At 43.1% G+C, this 20,525-nt stretch overlaps 1 protein-coding gene across 13 annotated transcripts in view; it reads left to right on the top strand.

Annotated features, from left to right (window-relative positions):
* The window catches only part of ZMIZ1 (zinc finger MIZ-type containing 1), a 508,413-nt gene that overhangs the window by 121,889 nt on the left and 365,999 nt on the right, over positions 1 to 20,525 (top strand). For 11 of the 13 annotated variants that reach the window (XM_030569259.1, XM_030569253.1, XM_030569258.1 and 8 more), the window contains exon 3: positions 13,208 to 13,332. The exons of the other annotated variants lie outside the window; for them this stretch is intronic. The gene's annotated coding sequence lies outside the window, so the exon portion shown is untranslated. The remainder of the gene's footprint in view (positions 1 to 13,207; positions 13,333 to 20,525) is intronic. 13 annotated transcript variants of the gene reach the window in all.

Below are 20,525 nucleotides of genomic sequence, written 5' to 3'. Positions count from 1 at the left end.
GAATACAGGGCAGTCCAAACATGTATATAAATCTGGTCCAAAATATTTGCGCGTTCTCATCTGTAAATATTGATGAAATGCTAAATTTAACTCTTCTTTGTCTTTTGAAATAATTTTAGTCCTGTATTAATTAAATCTAACTGACAAGATATTACTTCCTATCAGTTAACAATGCTCATTTGAAGGTTCACTGGAATAATTTCTATATTTTATATTGTCAAAAAATGGATTTATTTTAGAGAACCTACTGCTTTGTTCCATATTTTAATCAGATTCCACCATGAGTCCACTTTCTTTAGCTTTGATGGGTGTACGTGCATTCATTTGGGCTAGTAGTTTCATTGGCTATTAAAGTGAGCTAGTTTTCATTGGTAGGGTTAAACATGGGGGATAACAAATCGCCTTTCCAAATATAAATCCTTAGCTCTGATCCTGCATAAACTTATCTGTGTGCTTAAGTTTATGCACCGTGGGCCAGATCCTCAGCTGTTTTTCAGTTATTACAGTTCCATTGACTTGAGTAGAGCTGGAACAGTTTACACTAGCTGAGGATCGGCCCCTGTGACTAGTTCCACTGACTTTAATGGGACTACTCACAGTGCATCCAGTTACTTGTACACATGTAAGTCTTGGCAGAAGTGGGTCTCATTATTTGGCTTTGTAATCACAAATTCCGTTTCCATTGGTGGATATCTTATCTAAATTTATTCTAGCCCTCTCAATACACCATGGGGATGAAGGTAACACTTTTATTTTTATATAAAGTATATGTTGCCTTTTGAACTCTATGATCTCGTTTGTCATTTTAATATCATGAACTCCTTCAATAAAATTCCAAGGTAAAGAAATACTTAGCCAATTCATTTGTTTTGTTTTTGTAATATAAGGGACTAGCTTAGATCAAACAATGTAACCTAGTTTTTATTAATTGTAATCTCCAGTTATTTTTAAACTCCTTAATTTTTCAAGAGAAACATAAAAAATAACCCACTCTAAAACCAAACCTAAAACAATGAACATACCACACTTAATAGGGTGGGTTATTTTGAATCAGTAGAACTCCAGATACTGGTGAAGAGAATTCATTTTTCTTCTGACAATATTTTCCATTTTATTGCTGTGTATTTTTCAAATTTGAATAATGTATTGAAATTTAAGAGGATCCTAAACAAAAAGGAGCTACTCATGAGGTGCTCAAACATTAGGCAAATAAAAAGAGCCAACCCAATGTTTAGCTATTACCAGTTGAATGATTCAATCTAACACTCCGTATGTATGGCTGGCGACTTCTAGGCCAGCACTGGCTGTCCTGCTAGTAGTGAAATTAATCTTTAACATCTTCCTGAATGTTCAGTTAGCTCTTGCATGTACAGTTTGTTAATAGTATAGTAGTCTACACATCTCTGTGGTCTGGTGGGATTCTTTTTCTTTTAATGGATATTAAATAGATATTAAATAGAATATTTTTTTTATTTCAGTTCAGATAAAAAAATTAAATGCTATCTATTCCCACTAGAATCCGTTAGAAGTCAATATGCGAATGTCTACACTCCTCCCCTTTTTCTGATGTACAGAGTGACTAACCCTAAGTAGTAGTGTCTAATCTTAATTAAAACTTCTACCCATGCTTCTTGAACTGAGCTACTTGGCTACCTGGCTACTACCTGCAGGGAGGGGAGGAGTTCTGGAGTGGTAATATTGATGATCAATGCACCAATAGAAGATTTATGGGGAGCTAAAATGCTGCTTGCCCACAAAACCTGAGCTGCTCGGATCAGCCTCGTTTGTTCTTGCCTGAACTTTTGGTTGCATTGTCTATCTTTAAAGACTAAGGGCCAGATTGTCAGCTATCGTAAACTGAAGTCAGTGGAGCTACATTGACTTACCCCAGCTCAGGATCTGGCCCTTAAACCTTTTTTTGGGGGTGTACCAATGAATTGTAGTTTTGGTATTTAACTTCCTTCCCCTCGGATTATCTGCACTTTTCATGTCGTCCTGAGGATCATCCCATTTGGCTCCCTATTTTAAATGCTCGTTGGCCCATCTTAAAGCCCTATATTTTGGTGGAGGCTGGCTGGTATTGATCCTTTATCCAGATAGCGCATATGCCGACTGGAGGGGTTAGATATGTACCTGAGGCCATGTCTACATCTAAAATTTTGCAGCGCTGGTTGTTACAGCTGTATTAGTACAGCTGTATAGGGCCAGCGCTGCAGAGTGGCCACACTTACAGCAACCAGCGCTGCAAGTGGTGTTAGATGTGGCCACACTGCAGCGCTGTTGGGCGGCTTCAAGGGGGGTTCCGGGACGAGAGAGCAAACCGGGAAAGGAAACCAGCTTCCCCGCGGTTTGCTCTCTCGGTCCCGGAGCCAGCCAGCAAACCGCAGGGAAGGAGACCTGCTTGCTCGGGTTTCCGGGACCGAGAGAGCAAACCGGGAACGCCGCGGTTTGCTCTCTCGGTCCCGGAGCCAGCCAGCAAACCGCAGGGAAGGAGACCTGCTTGCTCGGGGTTCCGGGACCGAGAGAGCAAACCGGGAACGCCGCGGTTTGCTCTCTCGGTCCCGGAGCCAGCCAGCAAACCGCAGGGAAGGAGACCTGCTTGCTCGGGGTTCCGGGACCGAGAGAGCAAACCGGGAACGCCGCGGTTTGCTCTCTCGGTCCCGGAGCCAGCCAGCAAACCGCAGGGAAGGAGACCTGCTTGCTCGGGGTTCCGGGACCGAGAGAGCAAACCGGGAACGCCGCGGTTTGCTCTCTCGGTCCCGGAGCCAGCCAGCAAACCGCAGGGAAGGAGACCTGCTTGCTCGGGGTTCCGGGACCGAGAGAGCAAACCGGGAACGCCGCGGTTTGCTCTCTCGGTCCCGGAGCCAGCCAGCAAACCGCAGGGAAGGAGACCTGCTTGCTCGGGTTCCGGGACCGAGAGAGCAAACCGCGGCGAAGCTGGTTTCCTTTCCCGGTTTGCTCTCTCGGTCCCGGAACCCCGAGCAAGCAGGTCTCCTTCCCTGCGGTTTGCTGGCTGGCTCCGGGACCGAGAGAGCAAACCGCGGCGTTCCCGGTTTGCTCTCTCGGTCCCGGAACCCCGAGCAAGCAGGTCTCCTTCCCTGCGGTTTGCTGGCTGGCTCCGGGACCGAGAGAGCAAACCGGGAAAGGAAACTAGCTTGATTACCAGAGGCTTCCTCCTTCCACGGAGGTCAAGAAAAGCGCTGGTAACTGTCTACATTGGATTACCAGCGCTGGATCACCAGCGCTGGATCCTCTACACCCGAGACAAAACGGGAGTACGGCCAGCGCTGCAAACAGGGAGTTGCAGCGCTGGTGATGCCCTGCAGATGTGGACACTCTCAAAGTTGCAGCGCTGTAACTCCCTCACCAGCGCTGCAACTTTCTGATGTAGACAAGCCCTGAGATAGCTTTCCTTTTTCCCTCTACTTCTGTCAGGTTATGTGCATTCTCCACTCAGAGAAGGAACTTGGTTTTAAATGCTGACAGTTCTCCAAGTTAGCTGAAGTGCTAGGTGGAAGGCATGGTGGTCTTCACCACCAACCATTTAAGGGGTTGTGTGCACTAGGGTGTGTTTTAAGTTATTTTTTTCCCCCTTAGACTGGTGATAGGAAAAGGCAGAAAGACAGAGAGAACTAAAATTAACCTGAATGTGCAGTCTCTCACCTGCCCCCGATCCCTGGGTTATTTGAAGCAGAATTGTGTTGTTACATTGGCTATTCACCCCAGTCATTCACTTTCACTGCTGATCACTTGTGCTCTTGCACTGTTTCTCTCTCCCTTCCTTCGAACTGGGACAGTCCTCTATGCCAGCATGGAGTGCAGGCTTTGCAACCTTCTCAGCCTAAAGTAAGTGCTAGCAGCCGATTGTCACCTTCAGTCAGAGCTCCCAATGAGCACAGCTGAGAGGCAGCCCTCAGGAAGGCAGGAGCTCTTGCTGCTGCAGCTAAGGTAGTAATCAGAGGAGGTGGGGAGAGGATTACTGAACAGCAGGGAAAGGTGCTGCTGGGTCCCCATCCAAGACCAGTGAGGTTGGCTGGAGAGCCCATTGCCTGGAGTGGCTAGGTAGGATCAGGGACAGCCCCTGGGCAAAATGGGAATGCTGCTACTCTTTATCTATATACAGGGTTAGAAGAAGTAGACTTTTGTCAGTAAATGTTGGCCAATGTCTATTGCACACAAACCAACGAAAAAGATGTTTCCATTGATGAACATCATCACAATTTACAGAGAGGTAAAATAAGAAAAATGCTTCTTGAGAATGTATTAGAGTTTTTGGTTTGAAAGATATTTACTTTATATCTTCTGACGTGATGTTGACAATTTATGTTTAACAGTTATAAAGCTTTAACTGTTTGAATGTGTCTACTGTCATTAAATAATTATTGTCTGAGCCTCTCCATGATTTCCTGAAATCGGAAATTTAAGTCAGGTTATCTTAATCCGTGTTAAGTAACTTGGATTAAAATATCAGTGAAGATACAGCAACTTGTCTTTTAACTCGAGTTAGCAGTTCCAGTTCAAGCACACCCAGGCTGCCCTATAGGACAGTGATATGTCTTCACTGCTGTTTTATGACCGGTTTCAGAGGGGTAGCCCTGTTAAGTCTGTATTAGTAAAAACAGTGAGGTGCCATGAGGACTCCTCATTGTTTTTACTGCTGTTTTAAAATGCATTAGCTAATGCAAGTCAAGAGCACATCTTTTCCATGTAGACATACAGAAAGAAAGAGCGAGACCTTGCTCCAAAGAGCCCAGTGTGTTTGTGTCATGCTCTCTTAACCCAGGAACCCATCCTTGCAACAAAGCCCATTGCCAGCTCTGTCCACATATCTATTCAAGGGACACCATCATAGGACCTAATCACATCAGCCACACTATCAGAGGCCTGTTCACCTGCACAGTTACCAATGTGATATATGCCATCATGTACCAGCAATGCCCCTCTGCCACGTACATTGGCCCAACCAGACAGTCTCAGTGCAAAAGAATAAATGGACACAAATCTGACATCAAGAATTATAACATTCAAAAACCAGTCGGAGAATACTTCAGCCTCCCTGGACACTCAATTACAGATCTAAAAGTCATAATTATTCAACAAAAAAACTTAAAAAACAGACTCTAACAAGAAACTGCAGAACTGGAATTTATTTGCAAACTGGACACCATTAAATTAGGCTTGAATAAAGATTGGGAGTGGATGAGTCATTACACAAACTAAAAACTATTTTTCCCCTACTGTTACTCATACCATCTTGTCAACTGTTTGAAATGGGGCATCCTGATTATCACTACAAAAGTTTTTTTTCTCCTGCTGATACTACCCACCTTAATTGATTAGTCTCATTAGAGTTGGTATGACAGCCCCCATTTTTTCATGTTCTCCATGTATGTGTATATCTATCTATCTATCTTCCTATTGTATTTTCTGTATTTTAGCCCATGAAAGCTTATGCTCAAATACATTTGTTAGCCTCTAAGGTGCCACAAGTACTCCTCATTCTTTTTAGTGAAGAGGAGATTACTACAGCTCCCAGCTAGGCCACTTAGGAATTAAAGATCATGGCATGGCATGGCTGGCCCAGGTCATCTAACTGAGGTTCAGAGTGCAGGGGTAAAAATTGCTGTGTAGGCATTCAGGCTCAGGCTGAAGCCTGGGCTCTGAGATGTTCCCCTCGTGGGGTCCCAGAGCTCGTGAAATCTCAACATCTGCACAGCAATTTTACAACCCCGCAGCCTGAGTTTGAATCAGATGGTCTGGACCAGTTGTGTTTTTTTAATTGCTGTGAAAACCCTTAGGGCTTGATCCAAGAATCATTGAATTCAGTGTCAGTCCTCTTTTGCTCAGGGTGTGGAGGTTCACGCTGTTAGCTCTGGGAGAGCTCCTGGGGTCAGTCCCTGGTGATTGTCCACTTACAATCCAAAGTTGGAAATGATGCAGCAAATGAGTGTAACTAAGGGCTTGTCTACATCACAAAGTTGCAGCACTGGTGAGGGGGTTACAGCGCTGCAACTTAGGAGGTGTACACATCTGCAGGGCATCACTAGCGCTGCAACTCCCTGTTTGCAGCGCTGGCCGTACTCCCGTTTTGTCTCGGGTGTAGAGGATCCAGCGCTGGTGATCCAGCGCTGGTAATCAAGTGTAGACACTTACCAGCGCTTTTCTTGACCTCCGTGGAATAAGCAGGTATCCCAGCATACCTGAGGAAGCGTCTGGTAATCAAGCAGGTCTCCTTCCCCGGTTTGCAGGGGGGTTTGGGGAACGCGAGAGGAAACCGCGGCGAAGCTGGTCTCCTTTCCCGGTTTGCTCTCGCGTTCCCCGAACCCCCATGCAAGCAGGTCTCCTTCCCTGCGGTTTGCAGGGGGGTTCGGGGAACGCGAGAGCAAACCGCGGCGAAGCTGGTCTCCTTCCCTGGTTTGCTCTCACGTTCCCTGAACCTCCGTGCAAGCAGGTCTCCTTCCCTGCGGTTTGCTCTCGCATTCCCCGAACCCCCGAGCAAGCAGGTCTCCTTCCCTGCGGTTTGCAGGGTGGTTCGGGGAACGCGAGAGCAAACCGCGGCGAAGCTGGTCTCCTTTCCCGGTTTGCTCTCGCGTTCCCCGAACCCCCGTGCAAGCAGGTCTCCTTCCCTGCGGTTTGCGGGGAGGTTCGGGGAACGCAAGAGCAAACCGCGGCGAAGCTGGTCTCCTTTCCCGGTTTGCTCTCGCGTTCCCCGAACCCCCGTGCAAGCAGGTCTCCTTCCCTGCGGTTTGCAGGGGGGTTCGGAGAACGCGAGAGCAAACCGCGGCGAAGCTGGTCTCCTTCCCCGGTTTGCTCTCATGTTCCCCGAACCCCCCTTGAAGCCGCCCAACAGCGCTGCAGTGTGGCCACATCTAACACCACTTGCAGCGCTGGTTAAGTGTGGCCACTCTGCAGCGCTGGCCCTATACAGCTGTACTAATACAGCTGTAACAACCAGCGCTGCAAAATTGTAGATGTAGACATACCCTCAGATTAGGTGGGGAGGGGTTATAGCAAGAGACAGAGAGAGAACTTCAGTTTTCCTTTTTTGCTTCCTTTTGCCAGGACTGTGGGGTACTGGCCTCTGCAGAATGACAGTTATAAAATTAAATAATCTGTTAATAACTGGTAAATTAACCTCATGTCTTTTACAGAGAACAAATATAGTATTTATGTAAAAGTTGTTAAGAGTTTTTCTCTTTTTAATTAGCAGAAATAGATGCAAAATGAATGATAATTAGGCAGCTGATGAATTCAGTAGCACAATTATGCCTAAAGCTATGCCCCAGTACTTAATGCTGGATGCTCTGAGCAATCAAAGAAGCCTATTTATATAATTTATTTATAAAACAAAGTTACAAATAAGAGTGACACACATACTTCAAGTGCATCAACTTCAGCTGCTGGCAAGATCTTTTAAAAATTGAATATATTAATTAAAAAAAAAAAGAGAAAACCCTATGTTATTTGTAAAGAGACCAGCGATTGAATTTTAACTTCAGTAATAGATAACTGTCAGATTTGTAGAAAGGCTTTTATTTAAAACACTGGAAAAGAACAATTGAGCCTTAACTAGAAATGAGCTGCGATTTTCCATGATTCAGGAAACATGAAAATGAATTGTTTTTTTTTTCCATGCCCTCTTTCTTGTTGTTTTGTTCCTCCTTTGGGGCAGTCTGTGCCGAGAGAGCAGAGGAAATTGTAGAGCCCTGGCTGTCTGCTCTATGAGGCTTTAAGAAAATACAAGCCATTAGAAACAGCTGCCTCACATGCATCCAAGTGGGAAGACTAAACTGATTAGTGTATAAACGCTGGGAGATGGTAGGCAGCGGTGTCAAAGGGGCTATGACAGTCATCAGATTGTGGTTTATTTCAAGCTATTGTTTGAATGATGGATCTCTCCCCGTAGAGTAAGCTTTACGGTTTTGAAGAGGTGTAATATAAAACCAGAATGACGGATCCAGCTTTACTATAAGTAACTTCTTGCTTCACTATTTTGTACTACCAACCTTGGTGTTTCATGAACAAGCCTGTTGTCTTTTTACCAAGCATGCATTACAAATTTAAAATGTACTACTCGTCTTAACAGAGTTGAAATTGGCACTTTCCCATTTAGAAGAATGTATTAGACTGCAATACTAAATCCCTTTGGGAGGAAAAGGTAGGGGGCATTTCCAACAGCGGCATTCTGACACTTCCGTTCCAGCATCTGTATGATGAAATACTGATATAAAGGTTACAACTGATCAATTTAATTCCAAGAGATGAGTGTGAGGAGGCAAGCATATAAACAGACTAGCTTATAATGTCTTGAAGGTTTTATGTTCTGTTGGGGTGGCCAGTGTGCATAATGCACTGCACCCTTGAGTTATGTCAGCAGCAAGAATCAAAATGGGGACTTTTAGGATCTGAAAGTGTGAGTCTGTGCTGTTTGATCTAAAACATGGCTCCTTTCACCAAGGCTGCAGCAGGGTCATCAGCTTGTATATATGGCTCAGCCACCACTAAAGGGAGACAGAGCACCACCCTGAGTGGGTGTGGGTTCCATGCAGCCTGTACTCTACTGCGTGTAGGTCAAAGACAGTTCTATAATGCGGTGTGTGGCAACATCAAGCATTGCATGCTGGTACTCTCACAGTCTTCACAGGACAATTGTGTATTAAGTGAGATGGGTTTTATACAACCTCCTCTTCTCCCCCAAAATAACCACTAGCTCCCTCTCAGCTTCCTGGCTACTTGCTATTTTGGCCCTAATTTGGGCAGTGTTTATGTGGCTGGGTCACTGGTGTTTTAGGTGAGAATTCGTTTATCTAGTGGTGCTGATGAGGAAATAGCTCCCACTCTCCACTTTTTAACAATATAGGCTTTCTGTTACTGATTGGACTAATCCAAGGGGCATATACCAAGATGTGTCGCACATGCTTCCCGGAAGCAAGATATTGGGTCATCTGGAATTTTGGGATTTCTTCTACCTGATCATTAATAGTCGTTGTTTTCCATTGTAGAATCACATATGCTTTTCAGACAGCTGTATTTTTGCATTGTCCTTTCCAAAAGAGGAATAGTATCTGTGTCTGAAGCAGTGTCCCAACTTTTCTCCTTGGCACATAGATACTATTTCCATGCAGTGATTGTCAGATGGTGGAGCCTGAAGGCACTCAAAAAGGCATCCAGGTTTGCACTGCTCTGCGGTAAAATCTCCCCAGCTTATCTTGAGTCAGACTGTTGTCCCAATGGTCTGGAATTGCTTTCAGATGCTACCCAGCTGATGGGTGTTGAAATAACTCCATCTTCAGTGCTCTGGGGGGATAAACTTTAAATAGAGGTCTAGTCTACACTTAAAATTAAGGTTGACTTAGCTGTGTCAGTCAGGTGTGAAAAATCCATGTCCAGGAGCAAAGTAGTTATGCCAACCTACCTCCAGTGTAGACACAGATAGGTCACTGGAAGAATGCTTCCACTGACCTAGCTGCTGTCACTTGGGAAGGTGGTGCTCCTATACTGATAGAAAACCCGTTTTGTCACTTTAGACTGCGTCTTTGCTACACTATGGAGCTTTGCATCCTTAGTGTAGACATACCCAGCATGCAGTTACAGAGAATTAGAATGATAGCTTCTTATTAACACTCTTTTACAAGACAGAAAATGCAGAGCATAGGCAAGATTAAAATACAAAGGGGATATATTGTTATATCACAAATCTAATCTAGAAACCATTTGTTCATGTGTTGGGAAGATTTGTAGCAGAGGAAAAAAAGTTAAACTTTTATAAAATTTGTAACCCTCATTTCTAGGGAACTTACTCTGATTTTTGCATTGAGGGTCAGAAATGCTGGAGTTGAGGGAGTATTGAATGTCTGAGGGAGTGGGATGGTTTGGTGATTAGGGCAAGGGATTGGGACATAGGATGACTAGTTTTGATTGCTGGCTTTATCACTGACCTTGGGACCATTTCTCCTTTTTGTGCCCTTTCACCATTTCTCTTGTTTATTCAGATTGTGAGTTGTACAAATAATACAAATAATTGTTGTTTCCATCATTTGTACTCCATGGGAGCACTTTAAATCTCTTGCTTTATCCCTTCCTTTCTCCCACATCTCCTGAGGGTAAGAAGCCTTCATCAGCCCTCCTGGTGGGTCAACTGAAAATTCCCCATGTTCTAGTCATGAGCTATTTTTTAAATAGGTCCTGGAATGGCCCCTCCATATTTACTCAGTGGAAAAGTGCATTTGAAAGACAAAGAATTTGATTTAAAAGCTGTTGGCAACCAGCTGCAATAGGAGTATTTATCTGTGGTGTCTAAGTCGAACATTGTGAGTTGTCTGAAATAAGACAAGTAAGAAACCAGTTCTCCTGTTCTGGCTACACTGGGCAAGTGATGACACTGGCTACTAGTTAGTGAGGATAAGAGGATATTGATTTCTGGCAAACACATTACAGTGTAAGGCAAACATTCATAAAGGCTGTGGAGAGAGCCAAATAATATTCAGCAGTGGAAATAAAAAAATAAAATTGATTTAACATATTTTCTTAAAACAACGCTCCTTCCCTTCATTCTTCCCTGCTGTTGAGGCTCCATCTAGGCAACCTGCAAAAGAGCTGAAAGTGCTAGCTGTTCTAATTGCTTGGAATTTTGGCAGACTGGAAGGGATGCCACTCATGTTTGCCTGCCTGGACATTTATAACTTGCAGCTGTGCGGTCCAGGACTCAGCTTAGTGTGGTAAACCAATCTGGCCCTTGGAAAGCAACATTCCTTCTCCTCATTCCCCTCTCCCCTCGCCACCACCTCTCACTGCACATGTGCGCATGTAGTCTCCTCCATCCTGGTTGGTAGAGCAGTAAGAGAGACTTTGCTTGACTCTGGCTAGGATTTTCTTTGACTGTTGTGCAAGTGGAAAAAAAAGAAATTGTAGTTGTATGTTCCCCCTTATTAAAATTAAACCAGTGTTAGCAGTTTAAATAATTATAATGAAAATACTTAGCATTTAGGTAGTGCTTGACATTTTTTAAAAGTACTTTGCAGATGTTTGTTAATTATTCCTCCCAATGTCCGGATGTGGTAAGGATTATCACTCCCATTTTATATAGGGGAAGACTGAGGCAGAAAGGTTTATTGACTTGGTCATGTCTACTGAAGAACTAGGACTTTGAGATAGGGAACTCCTAGCTTCCACCCCATACTCGTTTTGATTGCCTCAATGTCTTTTTCTTTTAATTCTAATGCAAACAGTGATAGCATGGCCTATGAAAATGAGGAGCTCTGCTGGTGTAACATTCTGGTTTGCTTCACTCGTAAATTGAAACTGAGGGTGTTTCTGACTTCCAGTGGGGATTAAGATCAGTGTTTGTTGTGCATCTCCTGATTTTATGGATGTTTGCATTTTGTAAAGGTTTTTAAAGCAGATATGTGCTTGATTCAGTAGGGGACGCTTTTTTGTTCTGTTATCCAGAATTCAGGAGTGGCGGGATTTGGGTTTTGCCTTTGGGAGAGAGGTATTCTGAAATACCTCCTGTGACGTTATTTATATAAACTGGGGCCATATAGAACATGGTTGCAACCAAGGTCCTGTAGTGGCACCAAATCTTATGTAAAGGGGGTCATATAAGGTGTCTAAGACCAGGTTATGGGTTACTGGTTATGATTATGCTGTCTGTATGTCTGTATCATTTTGTAGTTGAAGTTATAAGTATTGGCTGTATACTGTCTGTATTTCAAATTGGTGCTGTAGTTCTGGGGCCTTCCCCCCTGCCATTTCTCTCTCTGTTCAACTGGAAGGCATTAGACACTATATCCTCTGTCTTAATTTCAATAGTCTGAAACTACGTTACAAGCATGCAGCATTGTCAGTCAGGGCTTTGTGGACTATTTCTAGTTTTAGGGGAAACTACACCTCTACCTCAATATAACGCTGTTGTTGGGAGCCAAAAAATCTTACCACGTTATAGGTGAAACTGTTATATTGAACTTGTGTTTTGATCCACCAGAGTGCACTGCCCCGTCCCCCTGGACACTGCTTTACCGCGTTATATCCAAATTCTTGTTATATCGGGTGGCATTATATCGAGGTAGCGGTGTATATGATTTCTATGTCACCACACTAGCCAGGTGCAATATCATTTTGTGACCTTTAGTACAGTTCTCTGCTTCTTTTTCTCCCCCATAACTAGTAATAATTAAGCTCAGTGTTGAATGGATCTAATGTAATCTGGTTTGGAGCATAAAGAAGGTTTTCTACATAAATGTAGAAAAATATAAGTGACCTGAGTATGCATGAGTTGGTTAAAACCTTGTATGACCGACAGTGCTCCCCATTAAAATCTGTGCAATTGCTGTTTGCAGGTAATTAACATTACAGTGGTATTCCTTATACCAAGTACAGGAAATACTCTGGTAGTATCAATCTTGTGAAAAGTAAAACTGTACAGATTTTAATTAAAAATCAACATTTTTGATAAAAATGTATATAAAATCAACATTAAATATTATTAAACTGTGCAGAAGACGTTTTGAATTAACTAACATGCACTAACTCATACACATGATTTCTAAGGATTGCTGAGTTTAAACGATTTCCTGTAAGCTTTCCGAGGGGAGAGTTAATTTAAAAGCAGCCTTTGCCACATCAGTGATGTTTTATTTTGCAAGTCTTGTGTAAAGTGGAAGTACAGATGTGCATGCACACACGTGTGTGTGAGCAGACACACAGTCTCAGTAAGGAATCGACTAACTAATTCATATCTAGTAAAGTACTTAACAGCAGGTCAAAGTGCAGTGCTTGATGCAGCTGCTGCAACCAATGCTATGTGAGATACTTCTGAAGCTGGGTTGGTGATTGCGGGAGGGAGGAAAGGGGTGGAGAGAGATCCAGACAGCAAGGGCTTTGTATATTCAGCTAAAAATACTGGCCTTTCACTGTCATAGTGACTGTCATCTTCACAGGCAAGATATTGCTTTGTTTTTCTTAAACAAAACCTGGCAAGCTGGATGAATCAAAGTTTCTTTCAATTCATGCAAAAGTGCTTGCTGCACAATGAGTTGCTCAGTGAAAACATAGATTATCTGCATAAGAAGATGAAGTGTAATCTAGTCCCAAACAGATCTCTCTCCTCTGAGAATACAAGTCTAGCTTTTTTCTCTCACTTTTCTCAAAGACTTATTTTTTTACTTTATGTGAAAAATCTGCTTTTCCTTTTAAATTTTTTTTCCAGAGAGAGTGCGAGTAATTTGCTGTACGAGATCCACTTGTCGTCAAATTACACGTCTGGCCAGCAGTATCCAACGAATGACTCGAACCAGACATATAGTTTATTCCTAAGTGCTGAACAGTGCAAAGGTAAAACTTTCTCTTTTTGAAGAAGTTATAAAAGTGCCTGGGTTATGTTTCCACGTCCATTTTGATTCCTCATCTAAGTAGCTCACTTGCACACTGGCGAGTGTGGATGCTATGTTTTGTCTCTTGCTGCAGTAGTGTTCAGATTTAGTATAAAAAGGAAAAGAAAAGCACTTGGGATTTTGAGAGTTCAGAGATGCCACACTTGATACTTGCTAATTTTCTGGAAGCAATGTTTACGTCAAATACCTTTTGTTCTTTTGTCATTATTGACACATGGCGGGAACTCTCTAATCTGCTCTGCCACTGATCAGACCTACCTTTACGCAAAGTCTGTTGAGGACTTCGGATTTCTGCTAAATATCTATTCCTTTGGATCGCAGAGGAAACTATATTCTTGCTAGCTGTGACTGGGTGTGGGCTGGTCTTGATTTTGATATTAGTACATACACGGAGCTAGTTACAAGTTAGTGCTTGTACAGAGCCTTGAAAATATGAAGTGCTATTTTAAGTGCCAAGCAGTAGTAATGCAAACTGTGATATGAGCGCCAGCATGATAGAGAGGGAGTGGATTGGCTCAGATACTAATGAGGTGCCTGGCCCTGCAAGGTACTGAACAATGTCTGTGTGACCTGACTGCTGCTCTGGAAGTCAATGGAGTTGAGAGCACATGGCAACTTGCAGAAGGTACTCAGCACTTGGCAGAGGTGAGCCCTAAAGGAGGGAAGCAGTGATGTTCAGCCTGAATAATAGCACAGGACAGGGAATTAGGTGACTTGAATTCTATTCCAGGCTATCCTACCAATTAACTCCACGACCTTCAGCAAGTTGTTTAACTGCTTTGTGGATCAGTTTCCCTCCTAATAAAATGGGAACCGTGACAGTTCTTGGGGCAGCCAGGACCGTGGGTCACCTTGTTACTCCCTTACCCCAGCACGAGAGAGTCTTGCCTGTGTCTGGCTGAATGTCAGATCCTTTAATCTGCTCACACACTCTCCTCTGGGCTAAGCCAGCCCTACCTTCGCCTTGCAGGCTAACAATAGGAGCACCCCCACCCCCAAGTGCCTTTGAATCATTCCCTTGTGCTATCTAGCACCTGACACTGGCTACTCACAGAGATCCCAGATCCTCTGCTCCCCAAGGTGCAGCATACCCAAGTTTACTGGTTTTACCTCAGACCACCGCTCCTGTGAACCACATAGTGTCTGTGAGCACTTATTTATAAAACAAAAGTCAGTTTATTTAAGAAACAATAAAGATTATCTAGAAACAAGAGAGAGTGATGGAAACAAATGGTTACAATACAAAACAAAATCATAAAAGGTGAACCTGCATCTGTACTTTATTAATAGTTACCTTTCCTCTCTAATAAAGTAGGTTTTCCCCATCAAGTTCAGTCTGTTACAGAGCTGGTTGGTTTCTCAATAACTGGGATCCAATTTTTCATGAGAACACCTTGCTTCTCAAGATGTCTCCTCAATGAAAGGATTCAGCAGGCTGCTTCTTCCTCTGTGTTATACTGAAAACAGCCTTATGTTTCCATTCACAGAGGGCGAACCGCTGTCTTGCAAAGTTCCTTTTTACCTCCAGTTGCTTCAAAGTCCATAAAGCATACTTTATATTGAAAGACATTATTCCTTAAATATTATTTGTACAGACATCTCACCATGATTATGAATCTTGGCAAGTTATGAGCTTTCTGTAGATACCTTACATGTTACCCTTTATGGATAAATATCTTGAAAGACGTGTGTCTGCTGTCATGAGTTTGTCAGGTCTGGGGTGAAGAACAGGTGACCCTTTTCCAAGGGGTTTTGGTGCCACAGGAGTGTGGTGCTTCGCCACATTGGCTGATCCAGGTACCACATTTACCCTGCCCCACCTCCAGCTCCTCCCATGGTAGACCTGCCATTAGTTAAAAGCTGGGCAATGATTGAGCAGGTTAAAGATATCAAGCAATGTGTTAATAATGATGAGAGCCCTAATGAAGAGCCAAGGGCATCTGCCCAGTAGCCATCAGAAACGTCATCCTCTGAGAGTTAGAGATTGCCTGGTGTGGCATCACTTGCATGCTCTCATGTCTGTTTTTTCTCTCTCTGTGCATAGGTCACATCAGCTGTAATGTGAATTGTGTGATCGCATCCCACTGGTAAATTACGATAATAGGTTCTAATGAAAGAGCAGGATTTCATACAAAGCTCTCCCCAGTCCGCCCCCCTCACCTCCCCAACCACACCCCTTACATGTAAAATGAATGAGGCAGAAAGCGTAATATTCTGTTGTGTTCATATCAGAACTCAGGAGTAAGTTTGGGGCTCACAGTATGTCCATGCTGCAATTAAAAACCCAAAGCTGGGCCGTGCCAGCTGAATTGGGTTTTCGGGGCTTGGACTAAGAGGATGTTTAATTGCATTGTAGAGACTGGGGCTGGAGCCCAGGCTCTAGGACAGGAGTTCTCAAACTGGGGGTTGGGAGGTTATTATACGGGGATTGCGAGCTGTCAGCCTCCACCCCAAACCCCATTTTGCATCCAGAATGGTGTTAAATATATAAAAAAGTGTTTTTAATTTATAAAGGGCGGGGGGGGGGGGGAGTCACACTCAGAGGCTTGCTATTTGAAAGGGGTCACCAGTACAAAAGTTTGAGAACCACTGCTCTAGGACCCTGTGCAGTGGGAGAGTCCCAGAGCTCGGCCGCAGCCCAAAGGGCAACATCGCAATTAAAGAGCCCTCAAGCCTGAGCCCCACAAGCCTGAGTCAGCTGGCACAACCAAGCCACCTGTATCTGATTGCCATATAGATCTGCCCTTTAGTTCAGATCCAAAATGAAACTCTAGCAAACCTTATTTATCAGAGTAGTCTCATTAACATATGGGATTATTACTTGGGTGAGGGTGTCAGGATCTTGCTCTTGCTTTCATTTTCTTGAGGAACTAGTATTTTTCTTAGTGCTCCAACTTCTCTTAATTGTTTTCATGTAGGAGGGAATTTAGGTTCAATCAATACTTTTAAATGTTATTGTTGAATGTAATTCAAAGGTAGGATTTTCATAGCTGGAGGTATATTGGTTTGTCTAGCTTGCAGTTTTTTAAACTTAATTTTCCCTGACAATTTGCCTAACTCTCTCCAAAAGAGGAAAAATCCCCAAAGTCTACACCAGATTGTCTTATTAATATGTTGATATTGTAGTAAAGCAAATATTTCATGCTCTTTTGTTTAGGTTGGCTAGATTTTAGCTGGTGATTTGTATTGATTAATTACAGTCAGGATTTTAGAAGCATGTTGTCTTGAGTTAGGAATCTATGGAAAAAATCACAAGCATTCTGAAATGGGGAACAAATGTGCAGTAGTAATAAGGAGAAAAAATGAGGGCAATTAGTGTAAGGCATTGGAAGAGTTTATTTAGAATATTTAGAATTGTAAATTTTTAATTTTTTTAAAGGAACACTTTCTACTAGTCAGAGCAAGAGGCTTGGGGTCAGGATGGCAGGGTTCTGTTGAGAGCCCCCCACTGTGTATACTAGGCACTGTACAGACATAGTAAGAGACAGTTTCCGTTCCAAAAGACTCACAGTCCAAATAGACAAGTCACACTAAAGCTGGGAGTAGAAACGGGAGCAGACAGATGCATTGATTTGATCAAAGTCACACAGCTGATCAGTGACAGACCTAAGAATGCATTGTTGATCTCCTTTTCCTCAATCCAATGTTTAACCACTAGACCAGTGTTCCAGCATTTCTTATTGGAGCATTCCTTTTCCAGACCCTGAGGAGCTGGACTGCATCCAGCATGAGGGCAGCACTCCTTTCTGATCTTGTTTTCATTGTCTTGTATTTAATTAAACCTTTATATTTGCCATAAATGTACATGACACTTTTTATAGAACATAGGAAAGACACATGGGCCGCATCTTAAGGAGATTAGAGTCTAAAACATGGAATGAGGGGGCAGAGGCTAGAAAAGCGATGAGCTAAAATAAAGCACCATTGTACATAAAATCCTGGAAGCCTACTCTTCAGTTGCCTTGTAAAATTATAATGAACACCCAGGGACAAAATCTGCTTGCCCACCCAAGGTGGAGGAACATGATGATTATGTAAATGACTAATTATGTATTACTAAACAAATAGAATTTTTGCAAGGTTCTTCTATGGACAGATCACCATATAAATGTAAATTGGTAAGAGAGGCAGTGTCTTCTAATAGATAGAGTGCTGGCCATCGGCTTTGCGTTCTAGTGCCAGCTCCTGCCACTGGGTTGCTGGGTAAACTTGGGCAAGACACTTATTTGTCTGTGGCACGGTTGCCCTAGCCATAAGATGGAAATAATGATACAGATCTCCTGGTAAACCACTGAGATATCTAGGGATGAAAAGCATTTATTATTATTTATGTATGTATTGTGGAAAGGGCGCTTAATCAGGACTCGAGGAATATTTTTGAAAACAATCAGTCGTCTTCTTGATACCAAACCTCCTTGGCTCATGTGTGACCTTGTGGTTATAGAATATGTGGTAGGATTTTAGCAAGCATAAGACTTCCCTGTGCCTTCCTTGTAAAATTGGGTAACAGCAGGGACCTCCCTGACCAGAGCAGATGCTGCATGTGAACAGCGTTCTCCTGGGTATAAATATATCACAGTATAAAAGGAAAAGCACTGAGAGCAGCTTGCTTTCTGGTGTGTTGATCCTGTTCTTGGAACTGATGGTGATGATTCCTTTCTCCTGAGATCATCATTCCAGAGTGAGTCTAGGGACAATACCTACCCCCAGCCAATTGGAGAAATCAGCTCTCGGAGTAACAAGCAGACTTTCCAAGATTACCTGCTTGCCAAGACATAGATTCTTGTTAGGTTTATTGCTCCACTTGTTTTACTTCTCACCTGAACTTTATTATAGCTTCTTTGTTTTATTTTCTCCTCCAAAAGGAGCTCATTTTATGACTGTGAAATGGAGAAATAACAGAGAAGTTAATTTGACTAAATCTCAGTGGGGTGAAAAATCCTTAATTTATTCCATCCCACATAAAAACAAGTGTTTGTAATAAACAGATTATTGTGTGCCAAGATTTTCAAGAAACATTACCCAGGGCAAAGCAGCAACCTATAACCTGGCCACTTGAGTCACTGATGCTTGTATAATTTTTCAAATAGTTCCATGCACGCTCCTTCCCTGTGCCAGGGAGACGAGACCTAGGTGGATTTTCTTATCTAATCTATCTTTTTCTAAGGTTGCTCATCACCATGGTATTAAAGTAAGCTTTCTGCTTCAGAAAACATCTTTGGATGTGACATTAGTCAGTCCAAAACATGTGTTACTTACATATTTTGTGGAGTTTTTAGTAAACATGTACCTAGTGCATTTTATCTTTCAGAAATCCAAATAAAAGATAGAAATTCTAGGGTTCCAGCCACCACATGGTTGGTTGGTTGGTTTTTCTGCAATGTTGCTCCTCTTCCTCAGCTATCCTATAGAATTCTCCTTGATGAGAGAAAGGCACTTTATTTGCTACTGAAAAACTGTTGCAATTCTCTGAAGAGTGTAAGGGGGAGATTTTCAAAGGCACAGGTAGGCTTTAGGCCTCTGGCTGCCAGATTTTCAGTGGGAATTTGGTGCCTTTGTGCTGTTTGAAAATACTCCCCTATGTATCTTTTGTCCAGTGGCAAAATCAGTAGCAGTACAAGTACTTCATGACATACTATGCTGAGCATTGGTTCATAGCTTTTCTGCTCAACTTTCTCAGTCAGTGCCCACCAATTTCCATTCAGTTACCACCCACAAATGAGCTTGGACTATTCCATACCTCTCTTGTGAGCATCCCGTGTGCCATTGTGGGGAAGAATATAAACTGCTGAACTGGGAGATGGCGCTGGGGTGACCTAGCACAGAAGTAGATGATTAAGGTGGGGATGGGGGAAGCACAGAGCACTAATCAGAAGAAGCCGAAGTATCTGTGTAATAGTGATTGGAAACCACTTGTCTAGAGCTTTTCTTTTCAGTGCTGTCAGTTTTATGATTTAAGCACTCTCAGTAGTTACTAGGCCTTTCACCAAACATTCCTTCTCTAGATAATATTTTTTATTTTGCTATAGGCCCTTTTAGAATAAAACATAATGTTGCGCTGCTTTAAGCTAGCAATTTTTCAGTGGGCAAGAGCAAGAAAGGCTGAGATGACTTTTCTGTACGGAGTACACATGGCTGGCAAGAACACAAGTTAGTTTAGGCTCCACATCATATTTAACAGAATGTGATTGCTTTTTGAGTTGGTGGGGAGTAGTTGTCAGAGAGGTCTTCTAAGTGTCACCCCCTAGAACAGAGCTTCCCAAATTGTGGGGTGCGCCCCCTTGCTTCCACATTTGGCTCCATCCCCAGCCTTGGCATGACTCTTCTGATGGCCCTGCTCCAGCCCCTAGCCTTGCCTCTGGCCATGGCCCGGCTCCCGGCCCCAGACCCACCCCCAACTTCAGCCTCTTACCCCCATCCGCTCCCTGAGCTTTGGCCCTGCTGGCTCTGGGGGGACACAGATACGGGTAAGGGGGGTGCGATCCTCTAAGGTTTGGGGACCGCTGTCCTAGAGGAACAGGAATCAGTCTGTAGATATTGGTTTATTACCACTTCCTAAAGTGCACATGTTCTATTAATGAAAGTGTCATGTGCTTTCCTGTAGGACAGGATATAATTGTAATAACCAGTGGGTCTAGAGTGCATTAGGGTCTGGGAAAAGGAGGAGATTTGAGAGGTGGGTAATATTATTAAACAAATGGTGTTGGAAAGTTTGTATCTTACTTCATTTAAATAATTTTAAATGGGCTCATAACCCTGTCAAGCATTGTCCGATATTGTAAAAACTAATTGGGCAAAACCATTTACATATTGAAAGCCAACAGTCAGCTCTCCCAACGATCAACTCTCTAACATCACATCTCTCAAGAAAGACCAGAAGGACAAGTGGGCCCTAAAAGTTATCAAAAAAAGGGCTCTGATGGATCAAGAAGAGAACTAATATCCAGAGCGAAGTCCTATTTGCAGAGAGCCCTCTCCTCATCCGCCTCTCATTTACACAAAAGGAATAAAAGCTTGATTACCTTAGCATTGATCACAACTGCCATGGAATCTCTCATGAAGAGAGGAGGCCTTTACAATAGGCAGGGCCCAAACTGCTTAAGTTTTTTTTCGGATAAAACCAACACCTTACTC

This window comes from Gopherus evgoodei, chromosome 7, assembly GCF_007399415.2.
Source record: "Gopherus evgoodei ecotype Sinaloan lineage chromosome 7, rGopEvg1_v1.p, whole genome shotgun sequence".
Classification (NCBI taxonomy): domain Eukaryota; kingdom Metazoa; phylum Chordata; order Testudines; family Testudinidae; genus Gopherus; species Gopherus evgoodei.
The sequence above is the reverse complement of the archived record's forward strand: the minus strand, read 5'-3'. Positions and strand labels throughout refer to the sequence as shown.